At 37.4% G+C, this 14587-nt stretch overlaps 1 pseudogene; it reads right to left on the reverse strand.

Annotated features, from left to right (window-relative positions):
- Positions 1-213: 213 nt before the first annotated feature.
- Positions 214-14007, reverse strand: LOC107610861 (glyceraldehyde-3-phosphate dehydrogenase A, chloroplastic-like; annotated as a pseudogene).
- Positions 14008-14587: the final 580 nt, after the last annotated feature.

Genomic DNA, 14587 nt, shown 5'->3' on the forward strand with positions numbered 1-14587 from the left:
CATCAAATGTGCCAAATCTACAACCCTTTGGCTGCAATCACCCCGTATTTTAACTATCAATAATCTGATCCTTTGTAACAATATTCACCCTCTGTTCTAAAATATATATCACTGATAATTCAATGTACTAAATTTCTATAGTTGCCGATTTTAATTATATATGATAATTTCTATAGAATATGCTAATTCAATGTACTACTACATGTGCATGTTCTATCTCAAGGATTCATTAAATGAGAAAGCCAAAACAAAAGTAGCTGCTATATGTGGAGAGTGGCCTAACCTGTAACCCCATTCATTGTCATACCAAGCAACAACCTTAACCATATCATCTCCCATGACCATAGTGAGTGAAGAGTCAATAGTAGAAGAAACATCGGTGCAGTGGAAGTCCACGGACACAAGAGGAACATTACACACGTCCAATACACCCTTCAACGGCCCCTCAGCTGCCTTTCTGAAAGCTGCATTGACTTCTTCAGCCGTAACACCCTTCTTCTCAACATTGATAACAAGGTCAAGTACTAAGACATTAGGGGTAGGCACTCACAGCGCAATTCCATTGAGCTTTCCCTTCAGTTTTGGCAACACTAAGGACACAGCCTTGGCTGCTCCGGTGCTTGTCGGAACAATGTTCAATGCTGCAGCTCTTGCTCTTCTTAAATCCCTGTGTGAAGCATCCAAAAGCCTCTGCACAAGCACAATTCAGTTGAACAAATTGGTAAAACAGCACCGAAGAGTAAACACTAGACTAGTTAAAGAGATAAACAAGAGCAAAATTGTAGCTGATTTTGTACCTGGTCTCCTGTGTAGGAGTGTGTAGTTGTCATTGTTCCTTTCACAATGCCTGGAAAATATAGAGCAAATTAAAGTAACTCTCTAAGCTCTCAAACATTAAGTAACATCATCATGTGTCCGACGTTTCGGCTTACCAAATTCTTCATCCAAGATCTTCACAAACGGAGCAAGACAGTTTGTGGTGCAAGAAGCATTACTAAATTGAAGGAAAAAAAAAGAAAGAATTCAAAATCAACCACTTAGCTATACTAATGATAATTAATCATTTATTTTTACTTAGTAAAGAAGAGTGTTAATGTTTCCAGCGCCAGGCCCATCCACAAACACTCCAGTTCCCTGAATATCATCCAATCAAATCGAATCAAATCAAATCAAAGGAAGCACAGAATCCAAAAGGTCAAGACTTACCTCAATAACAATGTCAATTCCAAGCTCAGCCCAAGGAAGTTTAAGAGGATCCCTATTTGAGACACCCTTAATGGGCTTACCATCCACGGAAATGGTTTGGTCATCCACTATTTTCACATCTGCTTTGAAAGTTCCCAGCATAGAATAATATTTAAGCAAGTGTGAGGCCTGCTTATGCAAATTAAATCACCATATGTTACTTACGTACGTACTAATTACTGTCATTCATTTCATCTGAAAATGGCATTGTAATGCGAATACTTACATTCTTGACACCACCGCTGTCATTCACAACAACCACATCAAGGGGTGAGTCCTTGCGACCGTGCCAGCAGCGCAAGAAGTTTCTACCGATGCCTCCAAAGCCATTGATAGCTACCTTCAACTTGGCCACTGTCTCTCCCCTCACAGGCCTTGATCCCGTCGTCTACTTTCAACTCACAATATTTAAAAAAAAAACGGAAAGAAAAAAAATTGCTTAAATAAAAAGCTCAAATGGTTGATTAAGAAATGAACCTTGGGAGTGAGTTGAGAAGCCACAACATCAAAGAAGGAAGAATCTCTAGCATTAATGGCATGGGTAACACATGAACTTGATTTCAGCCCCGAGAACTCCATCACTTCAAGCCTCTGCTCATAATGAATCAAAGTGATGAATAAGAATAATAATTAAGATCGAACTACTTAATTATGCCTGCTCATTAAATTAAATAAATAAGATATAATACCACAGTATCTATTTGATTGATCACTTACTTTTCTCTTCTCAACTTGTTGGTTTTTTATTATTCTCATTAAAGCTGAATGCAAAATTCACAAAATCATGCCAATCAGCTTAATTTCAAGTGCAAAAGGGGAAAACGGCATTGCTTCAAACAGTAAAATGAGAATTATCAACCTAAATTGTAAATTAAAAATGAATTGAGACATATATCAATTTTGCACCAATATCACCAATGCAATTGATGGACCAAACATGAATCCCTTGGCTTAATCTATTTTTGGCGAATCAGAACCCAAAAAAGAACCTATAACCCTAAAACCCCCAAATTAAATTTCTTTTCAAATAAATTTCTAGTCACTTCTAGAGTTAGCTATTTATGATTTTGGTCTATGTCAAATTTTTCTTATGGATTTGATCTAATTTCCTAAATACAAGTGAAATCAGTCCCTCTCATCATCTTAAATATAAATCAACTTCATACTTATGAGTTATGATTTGAAATATAAGTACTTATCTGTATGTGAAACTATAATAGTGACTAATTTTACTTAATTTTGATAAGTTTTATACCAAAACAATCTGAAATAGGATGATGTAAATACCATGATAAATCCCGTCTCTTCAGGGTCTAGTTCTTCCATGATCAAAGCTGCATATTCTTTAGCCTGCTGCTGTATGTTTGAGAGTTTGTTTGTTGTGGCACTAAGGCAGATGATCTGAAAACAGAATTGATCATTTGTGATCAAGTAAACTCATATTCTCATGGGAACAAACTGCAAAGCTAGGAAAGGAAAAAAGGTTGCCGATAAAAACTACTTCATTATCTTCATTCTAATTTTTCTGTTGATGAATTTAAAAAGAAAATTCATATAAACCTCTTTAATTTCTTCCTTGGTGATTCTTCCATCTGCATCTTTATCAACCCTGCATTATTCCAAATGAAGGTTAACATACTTAATGGTGGGAATTAAAGAAAATACCAACCAATTTCTTTTCCTAATTCTAAAATTAAGTAAAGAGGTAATGAATTAGTTACATGTCAAAGACGGTTCTGAGCCTGGAATCAAAACTCTGGTCAGAAATCTGGTCCCAATAGTCCTTCAATTGAGCCTTGTTAATTGAATCCCCATGAATATCCCTCCTCCTAGCCAAAGAATCAAAAAGTACACCAGCATACCTCAGATTCCTTGCTCATCCCTACATACAAACAATTCAACAAATTCGAACCATAGTTATCCAAACACTTCCTAAAATAAAACTACTCAGAACAAGTCCTTATTTCACTCACTCACACACACACAAACAATTTCACAAACACTTAGAAAGCAACAACAAAAAAAATAGTGCAGATTTGTTATGAACTCTTCAATTTCAATTATTACCTATACATTTTCCAAAGAGAGAATGATGAAGCCATCCATCAGTTGAAGCAAAACATTTTCCAGGTGATTCACACATTATTTAAGGGATCAGACTTTCACAGCCATATTTTATTTTATTTTGAGTTCATCAAGAATCCAACAAATTTAGCTTAGAGACCTAATAATAAGAATTGAAACTACACAGTACTTGAAACTATTAATTAGTACAATTGAAAGAAAAAGAAAACTAATAATAAGAAACAAACATAATAAGCAACTAATCTTGGTATTCCTGCGCCGTAACTAATCATGGCCAAGCTCACCTGCGTTAACGGAATAAAAACCCTAAATTCACGAGTTCTCCTGCGCTGCAACAATAGCATGCATGTTCATCAATTCACGATGTCACAGATTATTGCACCAAACCCCCAAATTGAAACCTAAAATCAGAACCCTAACCTCGCGAATGAAGAAAGGCTTTCAGTTGAGCGCAGAGTCTTCGTGATGTGACCGCGCAGCGAAGAGAAGATGAGTGGTGAAGATGAGTGAGCGGAGAGTCTTCTTGGAGTGGTGAGTGGTGACGCCGTGAGTGGTGAGTGGTGATGGCAAATGCTTTTCTCTGATTTGAGGGCGGCACAGCGACGATCAGTGCAAGATAGCGAAGAGGAGCGACGGTCAGTAGTGCAGCAATGTGGACAGTGGTGAGTGCGGGTGAGTGGTGAGTGGGGGGCAACGACGGTCAATGGCGAGAGTGAGAGGGTTTCTTCTTGTAGTGTGATGGGATATTTTTGTGGAAAAACGAATTTCTCCAAAACACCCAAACTTAACCGGCAAGTGCACTGGGTCGCATCAAGTAATAATAACTCACGGGAGTGAGGTCGATCCCACAGGGATTGAAGGATTGAGCAATTTTAGTTTAGTGATTGATTTAGTCAAGCGAATTAGGATTTGGTTGAGAGATTTATGATTTGCAGAATTTAAATTGCATAGAAAGTAAGGGAATGGGTAATTGGCATGAAATTAAAGAGGACAGGAATTAAAGTGCTGAATCTTAAAGAACAAGAAATTAAATGGCAGAAACTTAGAACGCAAGAAATGTAAATTCCAAAATCTTAAAGTGCAAGAAATGTAAATGGCTTGAATTGTAAAGGGAATGGGGAGTTGGATTTGTAGAAATTAAACAAGGAAATGTAAAATTGCAACAAGCAGAGGAATAAAAGAACACTTGGATTGAATCAGATCTAGAAACAGAATTGTAAATGAGCATGAAAACAGTAAACAGGGAATGAGAAATGGGAAATCCGGATCTCAGGACCCAAGAGACTAGAAAACCAAGTCTAGATCTCAATGCCTTCCTAGATCCAACAAGAACAATTGCAAAGGAAATTGTAAATTACAAAGAAAGTAGATGAAGAACAATTAACCGAAACTGAAATTCAATTTTGCAGTAAAATAAAGCAGAGAGGTCTCAAGATGAGATTGAAACAGAATTTCTTCAATTCTCCAACCCAAGATCCAAGACAAGTGTAATTGAAATTCAAAGCAAGAAAACTAAGAGGAAGGGAATTCAATTCTCCTTCCCCGAGACTTAGAAATTAAAATTCACTCAACACCAAAAGCTTTCCGAAAACTCTCTATGAAAACTCCAAAGAAAAGCTCTCTAAAACTTAAATTCTAATCTATTTATACACTTTCTTCAAATGGTCTTCAAGCCTTCAATTGGGCCTTTGCTCTTGGTGGAATTGGGTTGAGAGAGGCCTTGGTTGATTGCTCTTGGAGTTTGGAAAAGAACCGAATTGAACCGGGTTGGAATCATGAAAGCTTGAGTGAAAGTTGAAGTAAAAGTTAGGCTCTAACTTTTGCTCCAACTTTTCACATCAGCACCCTTGTTTTGCTGATACCAACATTGGGGAAAAAGTTAGGGGTCTAACTTTTGCTCCAACGTTGGCCTCCCCTTAGTTATTCATGGCGCCAACATTAGCCAGAAAGTTAGGGGCTAACGTTGGCGCAAACGTTTGCTAGCCCAGGGAGTTTTTCAAGCGCCAACGTTAGCCAAAAAGTTAGGGGCTAACGTTGGCGCAAACTTTTGGTGCATCCAGGGAGTGTTTTTCATGCCAAAAGTTAGCCAAAAAGTTAGGGGCTAACTTTTGCTCCAACTTTTGCCCAAAAGTTAGCCAAAAAGTTAGGGGCTAACTTTTGTTCCAGCTTTTGCTTCCTGGTTCATAATTTATCCAAGACTCAAGTCATTCCTCCTAGCCATTCCTTCTTGCATCAACCTTTCTCCAAGCTTTCTTCACCTATCATTAATCAACCAAACACATCAAAGCTATGCTCAAAATCATGAGATATTCATTCTTTCATAATATATGACAATTATAGCATAAAACCTCATGAAATAGCATGAATTCATACATGGTTGATTAAATCAAAGGAAACATGAAAATCTACCAAATTGGCTTGCTTTTGGCTCAAGAAAGTGCATAATTCAATTGAAAACAAAAGAAAAAGGCTAGTGAAACTAGGCTAAGATGACTTGAAATCACAACACCAAACTTAAAGCTTGCTTGTCCCCAAGCAAGAAATGAATTATGCTCAATGGTTCTTTCATTTAAGATGGATTGAAGAACAACTTGTCAGGTCCTGTGAGTGAAGTGATCAAGTGTCAGTGGGGTAAACTCTAAATCATATGCTCATGCAAGGGTTTCAGTGCTCACTAGTCCTCACATATTGGGAGTCTTAGGTCTTAGGATTTTCATCCAAATGGTATCATGGAGATCTCTTTATATGTAGTCACCTTGAAGCAGCTTATAGTTTCTGTGTTTTGGCCTCGACTCTAAGTGTCATGTCTCAAAGCGGCTCTTTAGATAAGCTTTCAATCAATACTCCTAAACCAGTTGGTTTTAAGGTATTAGGTGTTAAAGCACCCCTAAGGATTTACTTGCTCAAGCCTCTTTCCTTGACACAGCTCAACCACAAGCATTTACTAGGCTAACAACTTTTTGAGTTTTGTTTCTTTTTTTTTTTCTCTTTTTCTGCCTAGTAATTGATGCTCAGAGCCTTGGGCCATGTTCTTTTTGTTTTTGTATTTTCTTTTCTTTCTTTTGTTTTGTTTGCTGCTTCTTGGATCAATAAATTTTTGAGAATCTCCACAATACTTCTTTGAACTTCATGTCCCGCCTATGAGCTCCCATGCAAGTTTTCACAAGCATGCAACCTCAATACATAATCATACAACTAGAACCACCACTTCTCCTTAATCTTTTGCTTGCCTCAAATTTGTTTAATTCCTCAATCCTTCTTTTCAAAGAACTTTCATGTGATGCATTTTTGAACATTGAGTGCAAACAAGTTTTGAAGAGAAAAATGTTGTGAATGATCAAGCATCTTACTTATTGAATTACAGAAAAACTATGCTCTGCAGATAGATAATCAGGGAAACTAAACCACTCTCAATCATAGCAGTGTTTGATGTAAGATAATCACTTAACGATACAACCTTTGGAGTTCGCTTGCTTCACTCCTCATCATCATCATTACTGATCCTCACATTCCTCTTTTATTTTTTTGTTGATGATGCTTAATCCTCCCAAAGGCTTGTATGATGCTCTGTAATGATATTGAAAGTTGCTTGTTCCCCAAGCACTTGGAAACAATGGTTAGTCTGGCTGATTTATTTATGGGCTTTTGAACTTACTTTGGTGTGGGAACACCAAACTTAGTACCTTGCCAATGGTTCTCATGCATCAGATTAACCATGTGTGAAACTCTTTTTCTTTTTTTTCTTTTTCAAAAGCAATAAAACTGAAAACTAGGACACAGCAGAATAGTTAACTAGTTCATCCAATCATGCTTGAAGCCAGCATTATGCAGAAAGTGAGAATGTGTTTTATAATGGGATTTTGGTGAATCACCACACTTAGAATCCTGCATTCTCCTTTAGATTGTTTTGGTGTGCAACATCAAACTTAGCTTCTTGCATTTTAGATAAAACTAATTAACCTTTTTATTAAAATAGTTATGAACAGAAAACTACCTCAGGTTGGGTTGCCTCCCAACAAGCGCTCTTTTATTGTCACTAGCTTGGCATCCTTCGTCCTCTGATCATGGAAGTTGAGGTTTCTGTTGCCTTTGGTTTCCTCCTCTCACCGTAGGTTTCTCCTTGATAGTTGTTTCTTTTCCCGTAGCCTTCTCACTGTTTTCCATAACTGCTTTCCCTTTCAACCCAGCAGCTTTTTCATTATTCCTTGAGTTATCTTCAGTGGCTCTTAGGGACATATCTCCCTCTCTCTCGCCCAGTTTAGCAAGGTTTTGAACCAGTTGTTCCATGTACCTTTCAATTCTCTTGAAATATGCCTCTTGGCTCTTCCTTATATCCTCCTGCTCTATTATTGTCATTTCTTGAATTTTCATAAACCTTTCCATCATCATTTCTAGAACATAGAGTCTTTGAAAGTTTAGGATTGGTTGTGGCTGTGTTAATTGTGGTGATTGATGTAAGTCATGTTGGGCAGGCGGTGAGGTAGGACAGGGCTGGAGGTGTGTATATTGGGGTGGTGTGTAGTGATTTTTGTTGGTATGGTGGTGTTTTTGCAGGTTTGGGAAGTTAGGGTTGTTATAGTTGAAGTCCGTTTGTTCCTGATGCTGAGATTCCCTCATTCTTAGATAAGAATGTGGTTTCCATGGTGGAAATTGTGCATTCACTGTGGCAGAATATAGAGAATCAATTTGTCTAGCTATTGATTCCAATTGCTGCTGAGTTTGCTGGTATAGCTGTTTGTTTTGATTCATGGTTGCTCTCACTCCTTCAAGATTCATTACTTCCTTTTCTGAAATTGCATTCCGTGGCGTCTCAAATGAGTGTTGGTTATTGGCTCTCTTGTCACTGAACTCTGCAGTTCCTTGGATGGTTGCTGTTGCCTTGAGTAGGCCATCTGAGAAGTAATGTACTGCTTTTCTTGTTTCTGAGGTTAATCCTTCATAGAACGCTTGAAAATCCACTTTGTCACTTGCTTTCTTGTATCTCTCCCATGCTTTGAACAATGGTTCTTCCTCTCTTTGTATGAATGGATGTACCCCTTCTTTCATCTTGATGTGTTATTGGGATGAGGAGAATTTGGCTAGAAACTTGGCAACCAATTCATCCCAACTAGTTATACTTCCTTGGGGAAAGGTTTCAAGCCATTGTGCCGCTTCATCCTTCAGTGAGAAGGGAAATAACAAGAGCTTAATGGTATCATGGTTTACACCATTGAGATTGACAGCACCACAAGTTTTCAGAAAAATGGATAGGTGCTGTTTAGGGTCCTCCAAGGGATTTCCACCATAGGAACAATTGTTCTCTATTAGTGTAATGAGTTGTGGCTTCATGTTGTGATGTTCTTCTTTCTCAGAAACTCCTTCTTCAATGATATCCTTCCTTTTGGCTGCTATTCTTCCCTATGACATATAAATCAAGAACGGAACACACAGTGATACTTTTGCAAATTGAGTATAGTCAGTTGAGACAAAACTTCAAACAGTTAGTGGGTTAGTCAAAAATTAAAGAAAAAGTGCTTGATCTAAACTGCCACCTCACTTAATCATTGTCAATCTAATCAATCCCCGGCAACGGCGCCAAAAACTTGATGGGATATTTTTGTGGAAAAACGAATTTCTCCAAAACACCCAAACTTAACCGGTAAGTGCACCGGGTCGCATCAAGTAATAATAACTCACGGGAGTGAGGTCGATCCCACAGGGATTGAAGGATTGAGCAATTTTAGTTTAGTGATTGATTTAGTCAAGCGAATCAGGATTTGGTTGAGAGATTTATGATTTGCAGAATTTAAATTGCATAGAAAGTAAAGGGAATGGGTAATTGGCATGAAATTAAAGAGGACAGGAATTAAAGTGCTGAATCTTAAAGAACAAGAAATTAAATGGCAGAAACTTAGAACGCAAGAAATGTAAATTGTAAAATCTTAAAGTGCAAGAAATGTAAATGGCTTGAATTGTAAAGGGAATGGGGAGTTGGATTTGCAGAAATTAAACAAGAAAATGTAAAATTGCAACAAGCAGAGGAATAAAAGAACACTTGGATTGAATCAGATCTAGAAACAGAATTTTAAATGAGCATGAAAACAGTAAACAGGGAATGAGAAATGGGAAATCCGGATCTCAGGACCCAAGAGACTAGAAAACCAAGTCTAGATCTCAATGCCTTCCTAGATCCAACAAGAACAATTGCAAAGGAAATTGTAAATTGCAAAGAAAGTAGATGAAGAACAATTAACCGAAACTGAAATTCAATTTTGCAGTAAAATAAAGCAGAGAGGTCTCAGGATGAGATTGAAACAGAATTTCTTCAATTCTCCAACCCAAGATCCAAGACAAGTGTAATTGAAATTCAAAGCAAGAAAACTAAGAGGAAGGGAATTCAATTCTCCTTCCCCGAGACTTAGAAATTAAAATTCACTCAACACCAAAAGCTTTCCGAAAACTCTCTATGAAAACTCCAAAGAAAAGCTCTCTAAAACTTAAATTCTAATCTATTTATACACTTTCTTCAAATGGTCTTCAAGCCTTCAATTGGGCCTTTGCTCTTGGTGGAATTGGGTTGAGAGAGGCCTTGGTTGATTGCTCTTGGAGTTTGGAAAAGAACCGAATTGAACCGGGTTGGAATCATGAAAGCTTGAGTGAAAGTTGGAGTAAAAGTTAGGGTCTAACTTTTGCTCCAACTTTTCACATCAGCACCCTTGTTTTGCTGATACCAATGTTGGGGCAAAAGTTAGGGGTCTAACTTTTGCTCCAACGTTGGCCTCCCCTTAGTTATTCATGGCCCCAACGTTAGCCAGAAAGTTAGGGGCTAACGTTGGTGCAAACTTTTGCTAGCCCAGGGAGTTTTTCAAGCGCCAACGTTAGCCAAAAAGTTAGGGGCTAACATTGGCGCAAACTTTTGGTGCATCCAGGGAGTGTTTTTCATGCCAAAAGTTAGCCAAAAAGTTAGGGGCTAACTTTTGCTCCAACTTTTGCCCAAAAGTTAGCTAAAAAGTTAGGGGCTAACTTTTGCTCCAGCTTTTGCCCAAAAGTTAGCCAAAAAGTTTGGGGCTAACTTTTGCTCCAGCTTTTGCTTCCTGGTTCATAATTTATCCAAGACTCAAGTCATTCCTCCTAGCCATTCCTTCTTGCATCAACCTTTCTCCAAGCTTTCTTCACCTATCATTAATCAACCAAACACATCAAAGCTATGCTCAAAATCATGAGATATTCATTCTTTCATAATATATGACAATTATAGCATAAAACCTCATGAAATAGCATGAATTCATACATGGTTGATTAAATCAAAGGAAACATGAAAATCTACCAAATTGGCTTACTTTTGGCTCAAGAAAGTGCATAATTCAATTAAAAACAAAAGAAAAAGGCTAGTGAAACTAGGCTAAGATGACTTGTCATCATAGTGAGAGGGTCAATGGCGAGAGCGAGAGTGAGAGGGGGGCAACGATGGTGAGCTTTGGAGGCAGGGCTTCTACTTCGCGATGAAGGTGATGAAGGTGATGAGTGAGCTTTCTGATGAGGGTTTACGAAAGGGGACGAAGGTGATGAGTGAGATTTGGAGGGAATGACAAAAATTTTACTGAGTGTGAGTTTGCTTTCAGGAAAAAGAGGAAAAAAAATTCACTAAGTATCAAATTTTTTACTCTAGATACATTAGGCATCGCTTTTAAAATGTACCCAAAATTTAATAAATAAGCTACCCTCTATAAGCGTCTTCTTTGATATGAAAAGTGAACTTATAGATATTAACCTACGGCTACGCTTTATAAGTGATTTCTATAATACCTAAGGCTACACTTTTTAAATGATGCTGTAATTGTGTATCTTTTTCTCTTATAAAAAGGCAACACGGAGAAAAGCATAGCCTATTCATAGAATAGGCTACGCTTTTCAAATGTAGCTTAAAAAAAGTGTGGCTGAATGGGTATTTTTCTTGTAGTGACTTAAAGCAATACGTGGCCAGCAAATTCTAAAGCCTTGTGGGCCCAATCCAACTCATTTCTGATGCTATTTGATCCAAGGATTGAAGGGGGATGAGACATCTAGTCATCAGTTTAGTTTTATTTTAGTTTTCACATGCCTTTAGTTAGTTTCTAGAAAGAGAAGCTTTCACTTCTCTCTAGAATTAGGAGTAGGTTAGATCTATATTAGGAACTCTTAGATCTAGTTTAATTTCATGCTTTGATTTACTTTTCTCTTTGTAATTCTTCTCCTTCTACCTTTTCTCTCTCTAATTTTGCTTTTAATTCTTGTAATCCCTTGCTTTTATGTTGATGCATTTTTATTCTTCCATTTTCCTTTAATGCAATTTATGATTCATGGTCCTTTATTGTTCACTTGATTTGTTGTTGTTTAATTTCTTGTAATTGAGTAGTGTAGATTTACTTTCCTTGCACTTTTTACTATGCTTTCCTTTTATGCCTTCCAAGCGTTTGATGAAATGCTTGGTTGGATTTTAGTGTAGATTTTGTTCCTCTTGGCTTTGGTAGAGTAATTAGTGACGCTTGAGTTATCTAATTCCCTTGTTGATTGATAATTAGAAGTTGCTAATTGATTTGGATACCACTAAAGCTAGTCTTTCCCTTGGGAGTTGGCTAGGACTTGTGGAATCAAGTTGATTCATCCACTTGACTTTCCTTCATAGTTAGTGGTTAACTAAGTGGTAGCAATGGATAATTGTGGTCACAATTGAGGAGGATAACTAGGATAGGACTTCTAGTTCTCATACCTTGCCAAGATTTTTGTTAGTTGCTAGTTTATTTTTATTACATTTTACATTTCTTGTCTCCTATCTCAAAAACCCCAATATACGACCCATAACCAATAACAAGAACACTCTATTGTAATTTCTAGGGAGAACGACCCGAGGTTCAATACTTCGGTTTATAAATTTAGGGGTTTGTTTTAATGACAAACAATCTTTTGTATGAAAGGATTTATGTTGGTTTAGAAATTATATTGCAACGAGAATTTATTGTGAATTCTAAACACACAAAAGTCCAATCATCAGCGATCGGAGCTCCGGATCAAAAGTTACAAGAATTTGAAGATCAAGTGAGGGTTTTAAGTTTGGAATTGTGTTCTTCCCTTGCCCAATTTTGTTTGCAGCGTGTTTGATGATTGAGAGATGAGAGAGGGTGTTCTTCAAGGCTGCATTTATTTACAGAGATAGGACACTGAGACACAAAATCGTGTTTAACAGAGGAGACATGGACAAAGACAATGTGTCCAGAGACACTGAATTAGTGTATTTTGTGTCCATCCTGACACGAAGGACACAAAGACACTAACAAGGGACACAACTTATTTTTCATTTTTTCTTTCATTGTTCTTGTTAATTTTTATAATTATATTTTTTTATTATTATATTTTTGTCTCAAATTTTTTGAATAAAAAAAATGAGAATAAATTAGATTTTCATAATTTGTTCTAGTTTATTACCAAACAGGATACAAAAACACAAAATTTTGTGTCTCTGTCCTTTATGTCTTGTTCTCAGTGTCTTGTCTTGTCCTGTTCTCAGAAACAAACGTAGCCTAAGTGTCTTGGGCTGAGATGGGTTGGGCCTTGGGCCCAATACGGGCTCGGTTCGACTCGTTCGGCCCAATCTTGGACCAAATTCATTAAAATTAATGTCAAAATTCTTGTTTTAATTTTCTCTATCATATTAAACTATTAAAATTACATTTCTAATTTTCTAGAATAAATTTTAATTTGTGAGTTAATTACTCATTAATTAATCGAGTTTTACAGCAGGAATTACCAAACAATTCAATAATCCAACAGTTTCCAGCAATCTCAAAGCCTAATCTAACCCATTCTACCCTATCCGAACCACATAAATCCACTAAAACTGAAAATTAAACTAACTAAACTCTACTAACTACTTAAGTAACTTGATAATCAAAAAAGAAATTAAACTAACGAAGCATTTTTATATCTTCTCAGCTTTGTTCAGTTCATACAGGACTATATAAGTATATATCAACAGAACAAGCAACTTATAAAATAATTGGACCAATTAAAAAACTAATTCTTACCAGTCTCGTCTTCTACTTCATGAAGGTCGCTGACCCACCCGTATACCTCAATGACCTGGGCGAAGCCCTGTTGGCGATGTTCGTTAGATGGCGATGCTTGAAACCCTTGTTATCTCTAAAATGAGCCTCCAGTTCACTCTTGATGTTTGGATGGATCCACGATGTCAAATGGTCTTTCCCCTGACGAACATCTCTCATCATCTGCTGAAAATGTTTGGCTGCCCGGTGGTCACAGATCTTCCGTATCATGAGGTTATGCTCCACATACCATATGAATTTCAACTGCACAAAGTGATTCACCAATATTAGTTAGTTGGAATAAAATACAGTTCAAATACAGTTCAAATATAGTAAATTAATTCTAACCAAATTGGGTCTTTATCGCCCACTTCTGAAACTAGTGCTCTCTGGTCTCAACAGGGATATGCATGTAGGTCGGTCATTGGTGGTCGTACATGAACTTAATGACCTCGGATATCTCCTGTGTGCAAGCATTGGGGTTTGGTGCAAACTTGTCAGAGAACAAACTGCACATTAACAAACACATAAGATAAATAAACTCAAGATAAACAAACTTAACATAAACAAACTTAACATAAACAAACTTAATATTAAAAAATTAAACTCACAACTGCATGCCATCGGGAAAATCCGCAGCCGAATGACAGACGGTGGTGGCGCGGCATCCTGCTCGGGGGCATTGGAGGTATCACTCACCGCAGGCTCTGTCGACGTTGTCGTTGTATCTACAGGGAGCGTAGCAGGAAGTGGCACCCAATTTGGGTTTGGGACCATGATAAATTACTGGTCTGATGGACCCGCCTGTGACATCACAGGGGTTGATGGGGTAGCCAGGGTAGAGGGCGATGACTAGACAGCACTGGGGGATTCGGTGGAAGGCTGTAACACCCTAAGTTATATCCTATCTTTGAGGGTCTTTAAATAAGATGCCACACTCGATAGAGAAAGAGACTGAACTTAATCGTTACGCAAGGAAGGGAGGAAGTACGCGTGAAGAGGAAAACAAGTAGTACTAAAACGTTGATAAATATGAAATAATAAACTTATCCAATAGTACGGTTCAAAATAAAATGCTTGGAGGTAATTAAACAAAGAAAAGAAACTAATATGTTCTAACTAATTTCATCGAAGAGGCTCCCATACTTGTGTCCTATCCTATCCTTGATTAGGACCCTTCAGTTATTCATGAATCGAGG

This window comes from Arachis ipaensis, chromosome B8 (genome assembly GCF_059453495.1).
Source record: "Arachis ipaensis isolate K30076 ecotype BB chromosome B8, ASM5945349v1, whole genome shotgun sequence".
Lineage (NCBI taxonomy): Eukaryota > Viridiplantae > Streptophyta > Magnoliopsida > Fabales > Fabaceae > Arachis > Arachis ipaensis.